Below are 21636 nucleotides of genomic sequence, written 5' to 3' on the forward strand. Positions count from 1 at the left end.
ATAACAACATAACAACACACATAGCATAATATCAATCTACTGGGCCGACATTGGTGCCTTCGATCTGCAAGTACAGTGAGGACAACTTACCTCGAATGCAGAAAATCCCCGAAAGAAATCCCTAGCTGCTGCCCTGCCGTCTACCCGAGCTATCAATACCAACAACACGCCCAATTAGCAATTGGGTTACACGCTATAATCCATAACCCATACTTGGGGTAATATGACCATCTTACCCCTGACCCAACATACACCAAAACTGAGGCCCAAAACCAAAAGATCCATAAAGGCCCACTAATGGCCCAATTGTCTGAATTGGCCCCAACCCCATAAGGGTCTTATCCTAAGCCCATATGTTCCATAAATCAAAATCACGTTATCACAAACACCCCTCGGGAAAAACATGGTCAAAAACATACATCAAAAGTCAAAGTCAACGGTCCAAGTTGACCCAACTCGCCGAGTTGTACTTCAACTCATCGAGTTTCTCCGTCAATTTTGCATAGGTCGGGAAAAACCAAGTCAACTCGCCGAGTTGACCCACTAACTCGTCGAGTTCCTCTCTAAATCTGAAAATGTCGGGGAAAACTGAGCCAAATCGCCGATTTATCCAACAAACTCGCCGAGTTCGCCAGAAACCCACCTCTTAACACATTTAGCACTTAATGCATTGGGACATGACTCTAAAACATAGATCTGCTTTCCTTGAGCTGGAAAACCATGTAAAGTTGCCAACTTTACGTTCATGCATGTCTACATGAAGCTCTTAAGCTTGGAATGGACTTAATAATTGACTTAATGCATGCAAGATACATAAATCCACATAAAGCTTGCACCTTTAAGATCAAGGGCACCAAAACCAACCCAAATTTGAAAGAACAACCCCTAAAATGACTTTACTCTATCATGATCCCTAAAAAGAGGCCAAAACACCACAAAACCCAAAATAAAGACATCTAATCAAATATTAAGAAAGGTTAGGACTTTATACCCGAAATGTTCTGGAAATAGAGCAAATAATCCAGATCTGAAAGCTCCTACTCGAACCACCACTTTGTACCAAGATTTTCTTCCTTCCATGATCTTCAAATACACCAAAACACACCCACAATGAGCTCACAACACCCCAGGTGGCTCTAGGGTTTTGAGATTCGGATAGGGGCTATGCAGGTTGGAAATGAGGCCAACACTTGGGACTTAAGGTGTTTAAATATGGTGCAATACCATAAAATTAGGGTTTCCTTTTGAGTGGCCAACTCGCCGAGTTACCTCATTTAACTTTGCGGTCAAGCCAACTTCTACTCGCCGAGTTGAGGCTCCTCAACTCGTCGAGTAGACCCATTAAATCCCATGATTCATGATCTTCAACTCGCCGAGTTGGCTTCTCCAACTCGCCGAGTTCAACTTGAAATTAGCATAATTCCACAATTAAACTTCTATATTCCGAGTGTTACAATTAAAAGGACTATGTCCTTGATGAACCTATCCCAGAAGAGCTCCTGACCAATGTTGCTAAAGCAATGAAAGATGCTCGGGTGAAACATGTAAATGATTTGACTGAAGTGGCTTGCATCATGCTTGTAACTATGACTCCTGAGCTTCATAAAACTTTTGAGTTTCATCAACCATTTGACATGATTGAGAAACTTATAATCATGTTTCATGTTCAGGCTAAGCAAGAGAGGTTTGAGACATTGAATGATTTCATTGGATGCAAGATGGCTGAGGTATATTCTGTGAATGCACATCTACTCAAAATGAAAGCTATTTTTGAGCAACTTGGTCGCCTCAGATTCACATTTGGTGATGAGCTAGCGACCGATGTGATCATAGCCTCATTTTCAAACAATTTGTGGTGAACTTCACAATGAATGACTAGGATGGGAGCATAAATAAGCTTCATAACATGCTCAATAATGCGGAGGAAAACATTAATAAATATGAGAACAATCAAGTGTTGATGATCCACAAGTGTCAAATCTCCAGGAAGAAAATTGGTAATAATACAGGTAAGGGAAAGGCAAAGCTTCCAAGAAAGGAAAGAGCCAAGGGAAGCCTCATGCTACCAACCCAACTCCTAATCCCAAACCTGCTGCTGACTCTGATTCCTTTCACTGCAATGAAAGGGGACACTAGAAACGCAACTGTCCTAAGTACCTAGAGGAAGTTAAGAAAAACCAGTCCAACCAGGTTGGCACCTCAGGTATATATGTGATCATATTATTTGCCTTCCGTACTAATTCTTGGCTATTCGATACTGGAAGTGGTACTAATATCTGCAATGATTTACAAGGACTAAATATTGTTAGAGAACTCTAAGATAGCGATTTGGAACTCTATGTGGGCAATGAAACTCGAGTAGCTGTCAAAGCCATATGACAATATCATCTTTTGCTTCCAATTGCTCGTAATCTTATTTTCAACAATTGTTGTTATGTACCTAGTATAACTAGGAATATTATCTTTACTTCTCATTCGTATGAACAAGGTTTTCGTTATAATTTTAACTTTGATTCTGAAAGCATCTCTGTGTTTAAAGATAATGTGTTCTATTTGGAGACTAGTCCCAATAATAGAATATATGAAATAGATTTAAATGGTTTATATAAAAAGGACAATTCAATGTACATGTTAAATAAGAAAATAAAGTTAGATTCAAATAAAACGTATTTATGGCATTGTCGACTAGGGCACATAAACAAAACTCACATTGCTAAGCTTCAAAAGGATGTAATCTTAAAATCAACATGCTCAGAGTCTTTTGATGTATTCGAGTCATGTCTATGTGGCAAGATGACCAAATATACTTTTACCCATGTTGGTGAATGAGCTTCAGATCTATTAGGACTCATACATACTGACGTATGTGGACCTTTTAGGACAATGAAAAGAAGTAGTGAAAGATACTTCATTACATTTTGCAGATGACTTCAGTAGATTTGGATATGTGTATCTCATGAAACAAAAGCATAAACCATTCGATATCTTGAATGTATTCCAAAATGAAGTATATAATCAACTTGGTGAAAAGATTAAAACCATACGATTAGATCGTGGTGGTGATTATCTAAGCTATGACTTTGATGAACATCTTAAGAATTGTGGCATAGCGTCACAACTCACACCACTGGGAACACCTCAACATAATGGTGTCTCTGAAAGGAGAAATTATACTATACTTGATATGGTACGATCGATGATGAGTCATAGTTCCCTTCCTCATTCGTTTTGGGGTTATGCCCTCGAAACCGCAACTCGAACTATAAACATGGTGCAAGCTAAAAAGGTTAGTAAAACTTCCTACGAGTTATAGCATGGAAAATCGCCATCAATGTCTTACTTAAACGCACGGGGTTGTGAAACGTATGTTAAAAGAGAGACATCTAACAAGCTTGACCCCAGATCCCAAAAGTGTATCTTTGGGGGATACCCAAAGAAAACCATGGGTTATACTTCTTCCAGAAAGAAGTGAACCGAGTGTTCGTAGATCGGAAAGTAGTGTTTCTTGAAACTAACTTTATATTGTATAAAGAAAGTGGGAGCCCTATAGATCTTGAAGAAATTCGTAAAACACGACCTTTAGTTGAGAATCATAATCAACAAAACATTTTTGAACCTGAAATTATCGTTCAGATGTTGGAAACCACACTAAATATATGACGCTCCAATAGACCTCGTCGGGAACCAGACTGATTTGGATTTGTCATTCGCGAAGAGGAAGTCTTCTTGATGGATCAATGTGAACCCATCAATTACCAAGTAGCTACTGCAGACCCTTATTCTGATAAATGTCTTGAAGCCATGAAAGGTGAAATTTAGTCCATGAATGACATCAAGTATGGGACTTGTTTGACTTACCTCCTAACACCAGGGCTGTTGGAAGTAAGTGGATCTTCAAGAAGAAGATCGCCATGGATGAAAATGTACAAAACTCAAAGCACAAATTTTCACGAAAGGGTGTACTAAAATTAAAGGCGTTGACTATGAAGATACCTTCTCGCCAGTTGCTAAGATTAAATCTATTAGGATTATCATGGCCATAGTTGCATATTACGACTATGAGATATGGCAGATGGATGTCAAACGCTTTCCTTAATGGATATCTTGAGGAAGATATTTATATGGAACAACCTGGAGGTATTTTCAAACCAGATAACCTAAAGAAGGTTTGAAAACTAAAGAAGTCTATTATGGATTGAAACAAGCATCTAGAGCCTGATATCTTCTTTCTGATGTTAACATCAAAAAATTTGGTTTCTTAAAAAGTCTCGATGGACCATGTGTATACATCAAAGAAAGTGGGAGCCAAACTATTTTTGATGAGAACGTCAAAAGTTTGGGATCATCTCTTTGATGAGAACATCAAAAAGTTTGAAGGAGACTAAGTCCTACCTTAGTAAGTCCTTTCAAATGAAAGATCTAGGGGATGATGTTTACATACTCAATATTAGGATCTATAAAAATAGATCCCAAAAACTCATTGGATTTAGTAAGAGCACATACATTGACAAAGTCTTAAAATGCTTTTCAATGGATAGCGCAAAATGAGGAGTTGTACCCATACTACATGGTACCATTCTTTCTAAGGCTGATATCCCTAGTACTGAAGATGATATCAAAAGATTGAGCCGCATATCGTATGCTTCAGCAGTAGGTTCAATTATGTATGCGATGACATGTACAAGGCTTGATGTAGCTTATGCTATCAGTCTAACTAGTAGGTATCAAGCTAATTCTGGTGAGAAACATTGGATGTTGGTTAAAAACATACTAAAGTACTTAATAAGGACTAAATACATGTTTCTGGTTTACGGAGGAGTTGAAGAAGAGCTTAGTGTAAGATGTTACATTGATGTTAGTTTCAACAGTAATCGAGATAACTCACGATCATAGTCGGGATACATGTTTACACTTAATGGAGGAGCCATTGTCTTGATAAGTTCAAAGCAAGAAGTGGTGGCACTTTCTACAACAGAATCAGAGCATGTTGTTGCATGTGAGGCAACTCAAGAAGTTGATTGGATGAAGAAATTCATTGGTGATTTGGATGTTGTTCCCAACATTAAAATGTCATTCAGATACTTTGTGATAACACTTGTGCTATCGCTATCGCAATAGAATTGATGGTTAGTAAGAAGACTAGAGACATTCAACGAAAATTTAATTTCATTCGTCGACAATTAGAATTGGGAAATGTATGTATTGAGAAGGTTCATAAATATGATAATCTAGAAGATCCATTCACAAAGGCTCTTTCTCAAAACAAGTTTGAGAGTCATGAAAAAGGAACCAGTCTGCAATTAGCTAGTGAGTGGATTTAAATTTGTACTTTACTAATATCTAGATATTCAGATTTATGTAGTGATGATATGTCATCTCGTTTGATGTATGAAATATCTCTTTTGTGTTAAATATTATTGTGTTCTATGTTAGCATGTTACTTGATCCTTGAATAATGAAATTATTCAAATTTTTTGATATCTGGTCACTATTGTGGGAGTAATTGTGAATTAAGACTAATATGAATTGGTTTGGTTGATTTGAAGTGGTGAAATAGCAAAGTGTTGCATCCAAATTCATATGTACTTGTTGAAGAACGACTATTGGATATGAATCACATCAAGAATAACTTCATGGATCATTATCATAAGTGAATCTTGAACACATGTAAATATATTTATGTCTTTCAACCCGAGATGCATATTGGAGAACTCAAGTATGGAGATTATTTTACTTTGACATGGTTAAACGATGTTCGTAAATGTGCACTCATAAAAGCTTTCTTTGGTTATAACATGAACTATATGAGAGTGTGTATGTAGTGAAGATGGGATTTTTTCCTTTTATGTGTTAAGAGTTAGACATCTAAGGCATCTTACTTAAAGTTGGATCTGAAATGAGAATGATTAGATTCCATGTCTCATATCCAACAAGATGTCTGAAACTAAGAAAATATTGATACACTTACCTTATACTTCAATTGTAGCTTTTGAGCTTCTAGAATTGGATGTTGAATGATGGCACCCCTTCGTGTGTTGTTAGGGGCAGTAGCCCGTTGGTGGACACCATCTACTATCTATGTCAGTCTTTGATGAATCTTGTGCAAGTGGGAGATTGTTGGATCTATATGCCCAAGAATCATTATTGAGTGACATTGCTTATGACATATGATCCTATTGTTGGGTTTTGAGCATTCTAACACTCCTATGGTGTACATGCAACCCTAGATGCTTTGGATCTATGTTTTCTCTATTATACATGCATACATTCAATATTCCAAAGCATCATCCTAACTACCATACAATGGAGTATAAACAACCTGAAATACAAGTTCGATGACATACCTTTTAGTGTAGTTGAAACCTTGGACCTTTAAGAACCTAGTGCCCCAAGTGTTGCACCTCAAATGGAATCACACAACACCACCAACAAATGGAGGAACTTAAGAAGATGTCACTTGCACTCATAAAATCGGTTTTCCCTCTTGTGTTTCCACTCTCTTAGGTCTAGCTAACCACTAGTTCCAATTTCATGAGCTTCAGGGGTTCTTATATAGTGTGAAAAACTAGGGTTACACCATGTAAACCCTAATGACTTTCCATATCCCTCATGCTCCTTGGGTTAAAAACTCCATGGAGTATTCATGGTTCACCACATGGGTTTAGCCTAACATGAAGAACTATGGATCATAAGCCCACTTTATAAGAATGAATGATTTACATAATCAATCCCCATATATTTAATTAGTCTCTTTTGATCACAAAATTAATTCCAAATTAATTCTTGATCAATACTAATGAAATAATATGATTTCATATTAATATATTAGAACTTATAATATATTAATAAACCATAAATAACCTCTTCTCAATTATCCATCCTTCAGATTGTTTCGGTGCCATGCAACCCAAATGGACCATGCTACTCTCGGGTCAAGTACATACCAATTATAGTTATGGACTTAGACACTAATTCAATAGTCTCCCACTTGGATAAGTCTAATAACTATTATTGCAAGTACGACTCCACAACCCGACTAGCAATCATAGCTCTTATAAGCCGTTGTCGAACTCTGACCTAGTCAATGGCGTTTCCCTTAGGATAAGGGATCATATATTCCTCCATTCTTGATATCATATGGATTGAGGCATGGATTATAATCATTCTCTCTGTCCATCTGTTGTTTCCCGATTTCCGATTTATGACGACCGACTAATTGAACAAATCAAATCAGTCCAGGCCTGGTGTCATCACTAAATCATCAAGGGGCCCACAAATATCGCTTTTATCCACATGGGGTAAAAGGAACGGATAAACTTCGACCCAAATACTTGCTTGTACTTACTCATCAAATTACACACAACGATATGTTTATAACATCCAAGTTACTGGTGCGTTTACATATGTCAATGTGCAACCGACTCGCAACTACAACTCACATGTCTCTGTATCAAGAATATAAGATATTATCATCTCATGATCACTCGTGATAAAATCCATGAAGTGATTCAGATGAGCGTGGGTTGAATCCAATACTCGAATCTTATTCTAAGAGTACTCATGAACATTGCATCCACCTTGTCCTAGACAAACTACATGCCCATTCATGACAGTCTTGCCTCAATACCTACTTCCAAAGTATGATTGACTGTGGATGCTTTGAATAACCTAGCTATTTGGGAAGTCAAAACATGCAAAGTGAAACACAAGAATAATACTAATCTTATATGGTGCCAAAACTTTTGAGCCATATTGATTACTCATCATTCATTTTATAATGTTTCGAATAATCAACTTAATACTTGAATTAAAACAATAGTTATGCCATGCTCTAAGCATGCACACTATGTTTGTCTAAACAATAGTTATGCCATGCACCAAGCATGCACACTATGTTTGTCTATGGTCCTTACTTTGTGAAATAGATCAATTGAAAAACATTTCAATGATGATCATTTCAAAATTCTAAATCCTTATTGCAAGTGTAAGAATTCCAAAATCTTATCACTGCTAGAAAGTGTTAGATTCTAAACTATCATGCAATGATTCTTTTGTAATGTCTAGGTGCCAAAAGTCATAGAGACTTGAGCAATGATTTCACAAAATATTCCTTTCGAGATTGTTACAAGACAATTCCATGGAAATGAAGTCTCAAATTCAAAGTATATTCCTTTGAACATCCTTCTTGCATAAACTTTTCTAACTTCCTCATCTATTCTTCAACTCCCAATAGGGAAACATTCCATATTTGCCATAAAAAAATTCATTATTAATAGACTCCTGTCTGTTCATAATAATGTCAATATGGTCCTTCCATTACTGTACTTCCAACTGTTCTTAAGTGACCATTCCTTGGCGAACCTTAGATTGTTCTTAACAGTTGTTTAATCACTTTAGTCATACCCGGTTCTATTATAGCATATGAATCGATCCTATACCCTAGGCATTCGGATAATTAGAACACGAGAATATTATAGCATATGAATCGATCCTATACCCAAAGCATATGGGATGCGATTCATAATGTCTAACATAAAGACATGATACTTGATCAGTCTTTTGCTATAATATTTCTATTTGCCAAGTTCTCATAATTTTGACTATGAAGAAGGATGTCGTAATCATAATCAAAATTTGAGAATGCAATTAACATTTCCATATATAGAATTTCCTTATGTAGAACCATTCCAACATAACATTCATATATATTTGACTAAATTTGATTAAAATATCAATCTAATCTTTTAGATTTGAAATGAAGTATAAATTCCTCTCCCTTAATTATATCAAAACAACTTTTCAAACCTTGCAACTTTGGGAATTGAAACCTTTGTTTTCTATAATTAACATTGCTAACTTGAAACACATACCATAATAATTATGCTCCCACTAGCATAATAATAATTATTAGCATAACACTTATGCTCCCACTTGCTTTGACATGTATTCAGAAATCAGTTGGACTTTCAGAAATCAATACTTATTGACTTTCATTACCTAAGTTCAGATTTTTGATATGAGACGCTTCGATAAGACTTTATCCAAGCTTCTCAAACTCATACACCTTTCCTTAGATAGCTCACATGTGTGTCTAAACAATTTTAGAACTTATAGCAATAATTCTCAAATGTTTAGACCCTTTGCGTTTTCTCACAATTCAAATTATAAAGAGGGATGTCGTAATCGTAATTGAATTTGAGAATGCAAATATTACAACTGCTATCTCCTTAAAATCTACTTAGTGAAAGCGTTTCCTCACCATCATTTTCGAGAATCGGAGAGAAACCTTATGACACTAAGATTTTATGGTGTGTGTGTTCCTATCCATGTGAATTTGTCATAACAATAATCACAAGACAAGGTTAGCGACAAATGCAAACTCATATGGACTGAACTTGATCAATCTTAATTTCTTGCCACTTGGTAGCACAAGGGCCTACCATTTCTTCCAGGTTGTTTATGTAACCAATTGAGAACTCTCAGAACGCACATGCATACTCAACTATAACTGGAATGGCCACAGAAACAAGAATATGTCAACACGATAGGGCACAAACCTCAAGTCGTGTGCTAGTGTTTAACAAAAGGTTTATTCTTGATTAGTTCTTGAAACTTATCACGATCTTTAAGAATCCTATTGTCCTCTTGAAATATATGATTCACTTTGTCATGGAACATTACTTGACAAACTAATATTCAAGAGTTAGTGTGGATTCTAATCAAGACAAACACAATTGGCCTTACTTGGTCTTTGTTTTATCCAAAACATCACAACTTACCAATTTCAAATGTACAAGAGTACAAAACTTTTACTCTACATTTGATAAGTGTTTTAGTCCTTTCTTAAGATCATGTCACTCAGAGTTACAATCTTGGAGTATTACTATAAGACTTGTTTTGGGAACATAGTATGACTCATCTTCTTGATTTAAACTATTTCAACAATTCAAGGTTCCTCTTCTTAGCCATACAAATGCACTAAGATGTCTTTAGACGATCGATTGAGATATGGTTTTTCCATAAACATCAAGATGATCATAAAATATGATACTAAAGTACTCTCCCATCCATTCAGATTGGAGTAACTTTTATCTTTCTGCCTAATTTGATTCTTCTCATTCATTCTGCCATACATTGAGCCTTTTTCCAATGTTTTAGAATTATACTTGAACTTGTAAGCATAACCATGTTTACTAAACTTTAGTAAATCATGGCGAATAGTCTTATTGATCTTTGTAGTGGATCTTGACCAGCGCACACCCAGTGTACCTGATCCCCTAGTCCTTCACTTGACTCACATATACATGTGAACAAGGAATTAGTCTTAATTTACCCGAGATGAAAATTCTCATTCATTATACAATACAACTTGCATGACTCCAAGTTTCTATCCAACTGAAACTTGGGTGATAAGAATCTTTCCTTATTTGGCAAATACTCGACACTACCACAAACGAAAGAATCAAATTCATATTGCTAACATCGAAACATAGAAACATTAATTTTCTCAAATGCCATTGCAAGGAGATATAATAAAAATAAAAAAAAATTATTTATTTATAAAAATGCGGAAAATATTTTCCTTACAATGCAATTACAAAGGAAAACTATTTTATTACATATTTCCTAGCAATATATCATAACTCCTAAGGAGCAGCACAAAAATCCGATCTTCGAACCATGCGATTGAAATCCATCTTCTCGATCAGATTCAACATACTCTTCCTTTAAGCTTCCTTCCCTTTGCACGATCCTACAAAACATCAAAATGCAACCTTGTCACATCATGTATTAAAAATCACAATTAGGAACTTAATAGAGTTAGACAGTAGACTTACCTGAAGCTGAGTCAAACTTTTCGATTCTACCTTTTCTCAGATCTTTCAGGTAGTCAAGGCAGCTTCGCAACCAATGCCCCTTCTATTGGCAATAAAAAACATATAGGCTCTTTGGGAATGGTACACAGGACAATCTCATACTTAGCCTTTCTCTTTCCCTTGGAAAGAGAAATCTTTAATGGACTTCCAATGTTTCCATTGTCAATGTCCACGGAAGTTTGGGGAGTAGATCTTCCAATCAAATTTTCTTTTCCAGTGCGCCAAATCATTGTTGATTCAGCAGCAACAAGCAAATAGGTAAGATCAATAAGGGTCATGTCGTGGTCTGACACATAGTAGTCCTTAATGAACTCACTATATAACTTAGGAAGTGATCGAAGAACCTAGTCAACAGCCAACTTCCTTGAGACTTCGACACCCAACTCTCTCAGCCTGTCAATATGTGACTTTATCTCCAAGACGTGAGTCCACACAGACTATCCATCTTTTTGTTTGCTTGCCAAAAGGGCTTGAGTGACCTAGAACTTTTTCAAGTCTTTGAACTTGTGGGTTAGAGAGGATGATTGGAGGAGGTAGGGGAAGTGAAGTATGATTTCGAGTCCCTTTAATGCACGACAAAGGGATTAATATTTCACCTTGATTGCCATGTGGGATATCATCTTCATTAGGAAAGCTTTTTATCCAAAAGGATAATGAAGACTATAGTTATCATAACTAGACATCTATGAGGGAGAAATTCAAGTTTATTTGATTTAAGTCCTTAATATAACACCCAATTTGAAATATTAAGGCTATGACCCAACACAATATTTAACAAATTGGAAGAGAGATGTCGTAATCTAATTTGCACAATATTTGAAGGTAGGTAAATGACGATTTACCAACTTCCACCACGAAAAACGAAAAATAATTTTAGGTTTTAAGTGAATTGAAACTCCTAGATCTTTTGAGATTTATTGAACAATTCAACGACATGTTTAAATCTCGATTGTGCCCTTCAAGTTTGTGACAGGGATGCCGAGGATCACAAACAAGGTGTGAATAAACATGCAAATTAGCTTTCTACACCCAATGTTACAACCACCTAATCAATGTTCCGGATAACCATACACGCTCCATTGATCTATGATTAACATAAATCTACCCTTTGCCACGCACTTTCAGTCCGAGATTAGTGTGTCGGTTAACCACACACGCTTCACTAACGACTTAACAAGGTGCAAAGTACAATATCATGGGTTAGCACCATATTCACATTTTCCTAAGTAACTAAGATTTGGGAATTTATAAATGTTTAGGTACTTTATATTTATCATTTTACTTTTAATGAAAGGAGAATTAGAGTCCTATCCTACCTGTTCAGCTAACGACCCTCCACCAGTTAAGGAAGCAGTGGGTGAGAGTGGACACCCATTAAACTACCATTTTATAGGCAGTAACCTTATACCCCCCTTATAGACCGACTTCATGAATGAGGCCTACTAACGGTAAGACTGACTTTACTCTTATACATATATATAAATATTAAACCTATAATATTATAATAGTATAAGGGTTGAATTTTAAACTTTTAAAATTGTAGGGTTTGGAACTAAATGTGTCAAAAGAAGACTCTACATTTACAAATTCCAAAACTTGAGGGCAAGTTTTGAACTATTCAAAAACAGCTTAGCGTAATGATCCTAGTCCAATTCCAACTTAAAAACTCGAAAATCTGCACTCTGGAGCACCAACTCGTTGAGTGCAAGAACAAACTCGAGGAGTTGGTCGGAATTGTGTTGGGACTCGGCAAGTCCCCTAGTGGACTCGACGAGTCCACTACCCAGGACAGTAGAAAATCGATTTTTAAAGCATTTTCAAGCAAGTAGCATCAAGTATAATTGAAAACAACCCTAGGCTCTGATACCACTGTTGGGTTTTGAGCATTCTAACACTCCTATGGTGTACATGCAACCCTAGATGCTTTGGATCTATGTTTTCTCTATTATACATGCATACATTCTATATTCCAAAGCATCATCCTAACTAGCATACAATGGAGTATAAACAACATTAAATACAAGTTAGATGACATAAGTTTTAGTGTAGTTCAAAACCTTGGACGTTTAAGAACTTAGTGCCCCAAGTGTTGCACCTCAAATGGAGTCACATAAGACCACCAACACATGAAGGAACTTGAGAAGATGTCACTTCCACTCATAAAATTGGTTTTCCCTCTTGTGTTTCCACTCTCTTAGGTCTAGCTAGCCACTAGTGCCAATTTCATGAGCTTGAGGGGTTCTTATATAGTGTGGCAAACTAGGGTTACACGATGTAAACCCTAATGACTTTCCGTATCCCTTATGCTCCATGGGTTAAAACCTCCATGGAGTATCCATGGCTCACCACATGGGTTTAGCCCAACATGAAGAACTATGGATCATAAGCCCACTTTATAAGAATGAATGATTTACATAATCAATCCCCATATATTTAATTAGTCTCTTTTGATCACAAAATTAAATCCAAATTAATTCTTGATCAATACTAATTAAATAATATGATTTCATATTAATATACTAGAACTTATAATATATTAATAAACCATAAATAACCTCTTCTCAATTATCCATCCTTGAGATTGTTCCGTTGCCATGCAACCCAAATGAACCATGCTACTCTGAGGTCCAGTACATACCAATTATAGTTATGGACTAAGACACTAATTCAACACCTATAGGGTTACACCTTAATCAAGTTGGTACTTATTGAACATTTATTAAGAATTTGATTATTACTAAATAAATTCAACTCTTGTATTTAATTAGTGAAAAAATATTGTTTTATTAAAATAATATTGAAATAGACAACAAACTAGTCATTATATCATATGGTATGATATAATATGTCATGTACAAAATTTTTGTACCCTTTGGTTAACCATGGTTAATTAGTTAATTGATGTTGGGTTAAAATAACCAATTATGGGATTTTGTCTTCTTCTTTTAACATATATGGACGAAAGTTAGTAGGAGAGATTGAGGTTGCTTGTAAACCTCCAGGACTTGCTTCCATGCTTTGTATACCTTACGTTTATGCTTTATAATACATTAGAGTATTATAGTAAAAAAGCTTTACCTTGCAAGGGATATAAAATGCGAATGTTTGCCTGAAAAAGTAGCTAGTTTTTTGGTCTTACATTTCTACTCTTTCTCTCTAAAAGATGTGAACATCAAAGGCTAAAAGCTCTCTCCACTTTTGAAGTTGTTACTTGGTTTTTGGTGTTTCCTTTGTGTCTTCCTTTAGTGCGTATTTTTAAGCACTTAAAGGCTTAAATAACAAAGTGATACAAGAGGAAAACTAGCATTTTTGGTACCTTTTTCTTGTTGGTGGATTACTTGTATAGAATATCAAGCCTCTTGTTCTTGGTATCTACTTCAACACCCCAAATCCAAAAGGGTCCGAAGGCTTTAAAGATTGTCATCTTAAACACCCTATGTTTTTTTATTATAATTATAACCACTTTAAAGGGATCATTGATGGTTTGGTTTTGTTATATACTTGAAATTTACTAAAAATTTTTAAAGCTTCCGTTGCTAGTTTTTGTGAAAAACTCTCTATTTTATGTATCAAAACCCATCATGCATAGCGAAAATTAGACCTTAAACATCCACAGAAAAGTAATAGTCAATTATCTTGGGGAATTCATCCTCCTCCCCTTCATTATCAAGGGCATTAACCTTATTGTTAGGGCCAGGATCCTTACAATATTCAGGATCCTCAAATATCCATGATCCTCATCTACCTAAGGATCCTGGCTAATTACCATTATTATTTTTATTAATATTGATAACGGTCATATTTTGTATATAACTAACACATGTGTAGAAGTAGTCAAGGGAATTCCAATTCTCAAAGAAGAATAATCTCAACTATGCTAAAGACCCGTAATACTTGGTCAAATAACATGCTTGAAGCTGGTCATAGAGGATCCCGGAAATATCGGACATCTTGTTGGCTAGTTTAGGCTATAAATTGACACTTGTATTCTGCAAACAACATACTGTTCTTGAAGTCTAAGATTACGCTACGAAATTCTTTACTCATTCTTACTAAGAACTCACTATAATCATCATTTTATATCAAAAAAATCATCAAGGCAGGTGATCTTTATCACCTCCCAAGGTTTTGAGTCGGAGATCCTAGCAAGGGTCAAGGGCTTTCCTTTTAAAGCAGTGTGTGACTTTCTTTTACCATTTTCTCTTACACAATCTGAACATCACAACCTCTCATTCAATTTGGTTTACTAGAACTTGAGAAATTTTTGACCAAAACAATTTGGCGCCCACCGTGGGGTCGTGGTGTTCAAAATCCTCGAAAAAATCATATCTACACAACCGATCCTCTCTTCGTCCTCTGCTCCTTCCATTCAAACCAAAAAACCTACCACCTCCTCCGAGTGGCCCCCCTACTCAGAGGAAAATGCCTGAGACTTCCAAGAAAAGCACCCCCTCAATCACTAATCCAGGAAGTGTAGGATCCTCAGGGCTCCTGGATCCAACTGCCTCAGTCACTACTACAAAACTTTTCGCTATGATGATGAAAATGACACAACAGGTGACCCAACAGTAGGAGGAGAATAGAGAACTACTCAAATAAGTGGAGAGGATGAAGGTGAAATTTTTTCAGAAATCCCAGGAAACAACGCCCATAGTTGTGCAACCAAGGATCATGGACTTCAATAATGCAGGATCCTCAGAAAATGGCTAGAAGAACACGATTCCTACCACTATGGCGTCACCCTGGGGGGGAAACTATGGACAACCGAGCGTCCATGATCAATGATCTCAATGAGCCTTCCAACACTCCTAGAAACCTTGATTCTAGTAAGTTCTTAAACAACAATGCTATTAATACTAACTATACTAATGTTGATTCAGGAATAAACCCAAACATGGCCAGACAACTTTAACAATTAAGACAAATGATCTCCAGTGTACCCGGAGTGGTCCAATCAATACCAGAAGCATCTCCTACAAGCCACATGATCTCAATTTTGCTCCCGCGATAGCCGATACCGAAGTTCCTAACTGCATCCAAACTCCCAACATGAAGCTATACGATGGAACTACAGATCCTGAAGAGCATATAGCCCAATATAGATCATTCCTATCCCAGGGCACTTGAAGGAAGCTTGCCTATGAAAAGGCTTTGGTTCGATCCTTACAGGATCAGCCCTTAAATGGCTGCTAAATGTTCCCCATACTCTATTACTTCATTTGCGCACTTACTCAATATCTTTAATAACCAGTTTCCTTGCAACATAACCTTTTAGTAGATCAGTAATGATCTCTACCGGGTGGTTCAGGATCCTAAGGAATAACTTAGAGAATTTGTTAACAGGTTTGGTAGGGAAGCTCTAAGCATGCCCAAGATCGACATGGCCATCGTTGTAGAAGCCTTTAAAATGGGACTAATAAAGGATTCACCCTTCTATGAAGACCTTGTAATGAACCCATGCTAAAGATTGGATGAAGTTTGGTGTCGGGCATTGAGGTTCATAAGGCTCGAAGAGGATAGAGAGATCCAAAAGAGAAGCAACCCTTCAGATCAATATGAGAACCCCAACAGGAAGGCCGAATCCTCTACTCAAATATCCTACAAATCGAAGCCCTATTCCAAACCGGATCATCACAGGGTTAATGCCCTTGAAGATGGAGGAGAATAAGAAGAGCTTCCTAAAATCACTAACTATTGTTTTTCTGTGGATGTTTCAGGTGTAATTCATGCTATGCAGGAGCTTGGAAACATAGTAAGTGTTGGATTAGGTGTCTAAGGCCATAACTATTTTGGTATGGACTTGACCCCATTATGAGCATGGTCCTTTTCGGTTGCCTTCACTCATGCAACTTGATAGGATGGCAAGAGGAAAAAGAATAGGATTTATTATATGAATAATAAATTGGTACTCAAAATGGTTTTATTAATATATTATGAGATTAATATATTATTTGGAAATCATATTATTAATTAATAATTAATCAGAAATTAATTTGATATTAATTTTGGGATTAAAAGGGATTGATTAATAATTGAGGGACTAGTTGTGCAAATCACTGATAGTTGCATAATTGGGCTGATGGACTCCATAGAGTGGAGTGGATGAAATTTATGGGGATACCCATAAGATTTCGTCCAAGGGCTCTAAGGAAGGAGTCCATGGGCTGCTTGTTGCCTAAGCAAGGTATTAGGGTTTCCACCTGAAAACCTTAGCAGCCACAGCTATATAAAGACCCTCTGACTAAGGATTTTCGGCCTATGTAATTCTAAGAGAAACCCTAGCTGAAATCCTTCCTTCTCCAAGTCTTCCTTTGCATAGAGTGTTTGTGACTCCATTAGAGGTGCAACACTTGAGGCACTAAGTTTTCAGAAGTCAAGATCAAGAAGGATTGTGATTGTTATTGCTACATAACAATCAAGGTAAACTTTCTAACCCTAATCATATGTGATTTTCATATTTGTATCCTAGTCAATTAGGGTTTAGTGCTTTGGTATTTAATGTTGTATGTTTACTTAGAAAAACCTAGATCAAAGCAGTTAGGGTTGCATGAACACCATAGGAATGATGTTATGCTCATAACCCATCAGTGGTATCATAGCCTAGGTCGTTTTTCTAGTGAATAGATGCATAAGTGAACCACCAAAGATCTTGAAAATCAAAATTTTTGGTTTCTGACTGGCAGACTCGCCGAGTCCATGAATGGACTCGACGAGTAGGTCCTACTCAACGAGTTCCATTGTGAACTCGACGAGTCCATGGGTCTGGTGCCGAACATTTCGATTTTCTAGTAAGACTTTGTTGAGGATAATTGCCAAAACTCATTTTTCTTGCCAAAATCCGATTTTTTAAGTTTGGAATGGTTATCCTCATAAAAATTGTTGGATTTGGTTAAATATGGATAATATAGGATTATTATTAGTCAAATATTTGACCTAGTAAGTTTGAAAAGTTTCAATTTACACCCATTAGGTTTTATAGTTTAAATTTTAACTTAAAAGTTTTAGTTTTTGAAATTTAAATAGTTAAACCCTAATATTTTGAAAGGTTTCAAAATTTGTCCTCAAGTTTTGGAATTTAAAATTTAATTAAAAGGTATTAATTTTGAATTGTTAAATTCTAGAACCCTAGTGTTTTGAAAAAGTTCAAATTGGACACTTATGGTTTTATTAAATTAATTAAGTGTTTAATTAAAAGAGATAATTAATAAATCCATAATTATATGGTTTAAGATTAATCAAATTAAAAGTTTAATTGATTAAATTAAACCACCTAGTATTTTAAAAGTATAAAATACACCCTTATACTATATAACATTTAAAGGTTTAACATATTATATATGTATGAGTAAAATGTCAATCTTACCGTTAGTAGGCCTCATTCACGAAGCTAGTCTATAAGGGGTGTTTAAGGAAATTGCTTATAAAATGGCGATTGAATGGTTATCCACTCTTACCCATCGCACTCTTGACTAGTGGAGGGTCGTTAGCCAAACGGGTAGGATAGGACACAACCTTCCATTATAAGTATAATGAAATACGAAGTAACTGAAAACTTTTACAAATTCCAAAATCTTAATTACTTTAGAAAAAATGTGGAGTTGGTGCTAATCCATGAAATTGCACATTGCACCTTGTTGGTCGTTTGTGGAGCATGTGTGGTTAACCGACACACTAATATGGGACCAATGAAGGATAGCAATGGGTAGCTCGTAGATTATCATAGATCATTGGAGCGCGTGTGGTTAACCAGCAAATTGATTAGGTGATAGACATCTTCGAGAGTACCAAGCTAATTTGCATGGTTATCCACACCTTATTTGCGATCCTCAACATCCTAGTCGCATACATGAAGGGCATAATCCAGATTAAACATGCCATTGAAAAGTTTAATGAATCTCAAAAGATCTAGGAGTTTCAATTCATTTAAAACCTAATTTTCATTTTCGTTTTTCATGGTGGAAGTTGGTAAATCGTCATTTACCTACCTTCAAATGTTCTGCAATTTGGATTACGGCATCCGTCTTCCAAATTGTAGAATATTGGGTTGGATCCTAGCCTTAATATTTCATTTGGGTGCTATATTGAGGATTTTATCAACTAACTTGAATTTCTCCCTTTGTAGATGTCAAAATCTAACTATGATCTTCCTAAATCCGTTGGAAAAGTTTTTCCACTTGAAGATGGTGTTCCATAATTGGATTATGGAAATGGAAATCATGCTGCACTTCCTCCACCTCGTCCAGTTATTCTCCCTGACCCACAAGTTCGAAGACTTGAAAAGTTCAAAGTCACTGAACCCCTATTGGCTAGCAGACATGAAGATGAAAAGTTTGTGTGTGCACACGAATTGAAGATGAAGTCACACATGGATAGATTGGGAATGTTGGGCGTCGACATCTCCAGGAAGTTGGCTGTTGACTTGGTTCTTCAATCACTTCCTGAATCATATAGTAAGTTCATTAGAGAGTACTATATGATGGACGACGACGTGACCCTCATTGATATGACTTATTTTCTTATTGCTGCTGAATCAGAAATGATTTGGCAGACTGGTCAAGCAAATTTGTCTGGTAAATCAATATCCCAACCTTCTATGGACAATGGCAACATTGGAAGTCCAGAAAAATTTTCTCTACGCAACAGAAAGGCTAGGTCTGAGATAGTCCCTTGTACCATTCCCAAAGATTATGTGTGTTTCTACTGCTAAGAGAAGGGGCATTGGTTGCGAAGCTTCCCTGACTACTTGAGAGATCTAAGAGATGGGAGAGTCAAGATGTATGACTCTACTTCAGGCAAAATCCACTATCTAACTCTATTAAATTCCTATTTGTAGATTCTTAATGTATGATGTGATATAATTACATTTTAATGCTTTGTAGGATCGAAGAAAAGAAAAGGAAGCTTAAAGGAAGAAGTGAGATGAGTCTAATCGCGAAGAAATGGATTTCAATCGCATGATTCGATGATTAGATTTTTGAGCTGCTGCTTAGAGTTATGATAGATTGCTTATAAATATGTAATAGCATAGTTTTCATTTTAATTTGCATTATACGGACATGTTTTTCCGCACCTTTATAAATAAATGAAGTTTTGAGTTTTTTCTTATTTATTTATCTTTGTAATGTTATTTGTGAAAATCGATGCTTGTGTGTTATAAGCAATATTAAGTGGATGTAATTCTTAGTTATGTTATTTGTGGTAGTGTCGTAATTTTCTAAGTAAGGAAATATTCCCATCCCCCAAGTTTCAATTGGACAGAAGTTTGGAATCATATGATTTGAGTCACCTGATGTATGGAAATCTTGGTACTTGGAAAATTAATACTAATTCCTTGTTCTCACTAGCATGAGAGTCAGGTGAAGGACTAAACGATCTAGTACACAATGTTGTACATTGGTCAGATCCACCACAAAGAACGATAAGACTATTCTGTCGTGATTTTCTAAAAGTTTAGTAAATGTGGTTATGCTTAAAAGTTTATGTGTGATTCTGAATTATTGAAAAGTTTTAATGAATAGCAGAACGAATAAGAAGAATCAATAAGGCAGAAAGATAAAAGTTTCTCCAATATAACAAGAAGGGAGAGTACTTTTGTATCGTGTTTTATGGTCGTCTTAGTGATTATAGAACCATGTCACAACTGATCCTCTAAGGACATCTTAGTATACTAGTATGGCTAAGAAGAGGAATCGGAAATTGTTGAAATGGTTAAATCAAAAGGTGAATCATACTTCGTTCCAAAATCAAGTCTTAGAGTCATACTCCAAGATTGTGACTTGAGCGACACATCTTAAGAAGGTTCATAAAACTCATAATATGTGGAGTAGAAAAGTTTCTTACTCTTGTACATGTGAAATTGGTAATTTGTGATGTCTTGGATAAAACAAAGACCAACTAGGACCAATTGTGTGAGATGTTTATCTTGATAAGAGACCGCACTAACTCTTGAATATTTGTTTGACAAGAAATGTTTCTTGACAAGAGAATCTTATATGTCAAGAGGTTCATGGGAGTCTAAATGATATTGAAAAGGTTCAAGAACTAATCAAGAGTAAAACCTATTGTTTTATACTAGCACACGACTTGAGGTTTGTAACCTATATGAGTTCTGCGAGTTATCAATAGACTGCATAAGGCAAAGCACCTTGATCAATGGAAAGTACATTGATATGTAGAGGTGAGCTACTCATTAACTTGGAAGCAGTGGTGGGACCCTTGATGGCAAGAACTTAAGAATAAAAATGTTCTGTCCATAAGAGTTTGGATTTGTCACAAACATTGTCTTATGATTATGGTTATGAAAAATTCACATGGATAAAAACACATACACCATAAAATCTAAGCGATAAGGTTTCTCTTCGCTTCATGAAAATGATTGTGAGGAAACGCTTTCACTAAGAGAGATTTTAAGGAGATAGCAATTGTGATATTTTCATTCTCAAATTCGAGTATGATTACGGCATCCCTATTCATAGTTCGAATTGTGAGAAATGGCAATAAGTCTGAACATTCGGGACTTACTGTTGTAGGTTCTGAAATGGTTTGACACACATGTGAGCTATCTAAGCAAAGGTGTATGTGTTTGAGAAGCTTAGATAAAGTCTTATCGAAGCATATCATATTAGAAATATGAACTTTGGAAGTCTATAAGTATTGATTTCTAGAAGTCCAACTATTTTCTGAATACGTGTCAAAGTTAGTGAGAGCATAAAATGTTATGCTCGTATCGATATAATTATCATGTTGGTGGGAGCATGAT

The sequence above is a fragment of the Lactuca virosa genome, chromosome 9, assembly GCF_052849685.1.
Source record: "Lactuca virosa cultivar CGN04683 chromosome 9, Lactuca_virosa_CGN04683_v6, whole genome shotgun sequence".
NCBI classification, from domain to species: domain Eukaryota; kingdom Viridiplantae; phylum Streptophyta; class Magnoliopsida; order Asterales; family Asteraceae; genus Lactuca; species Lactuca virosa.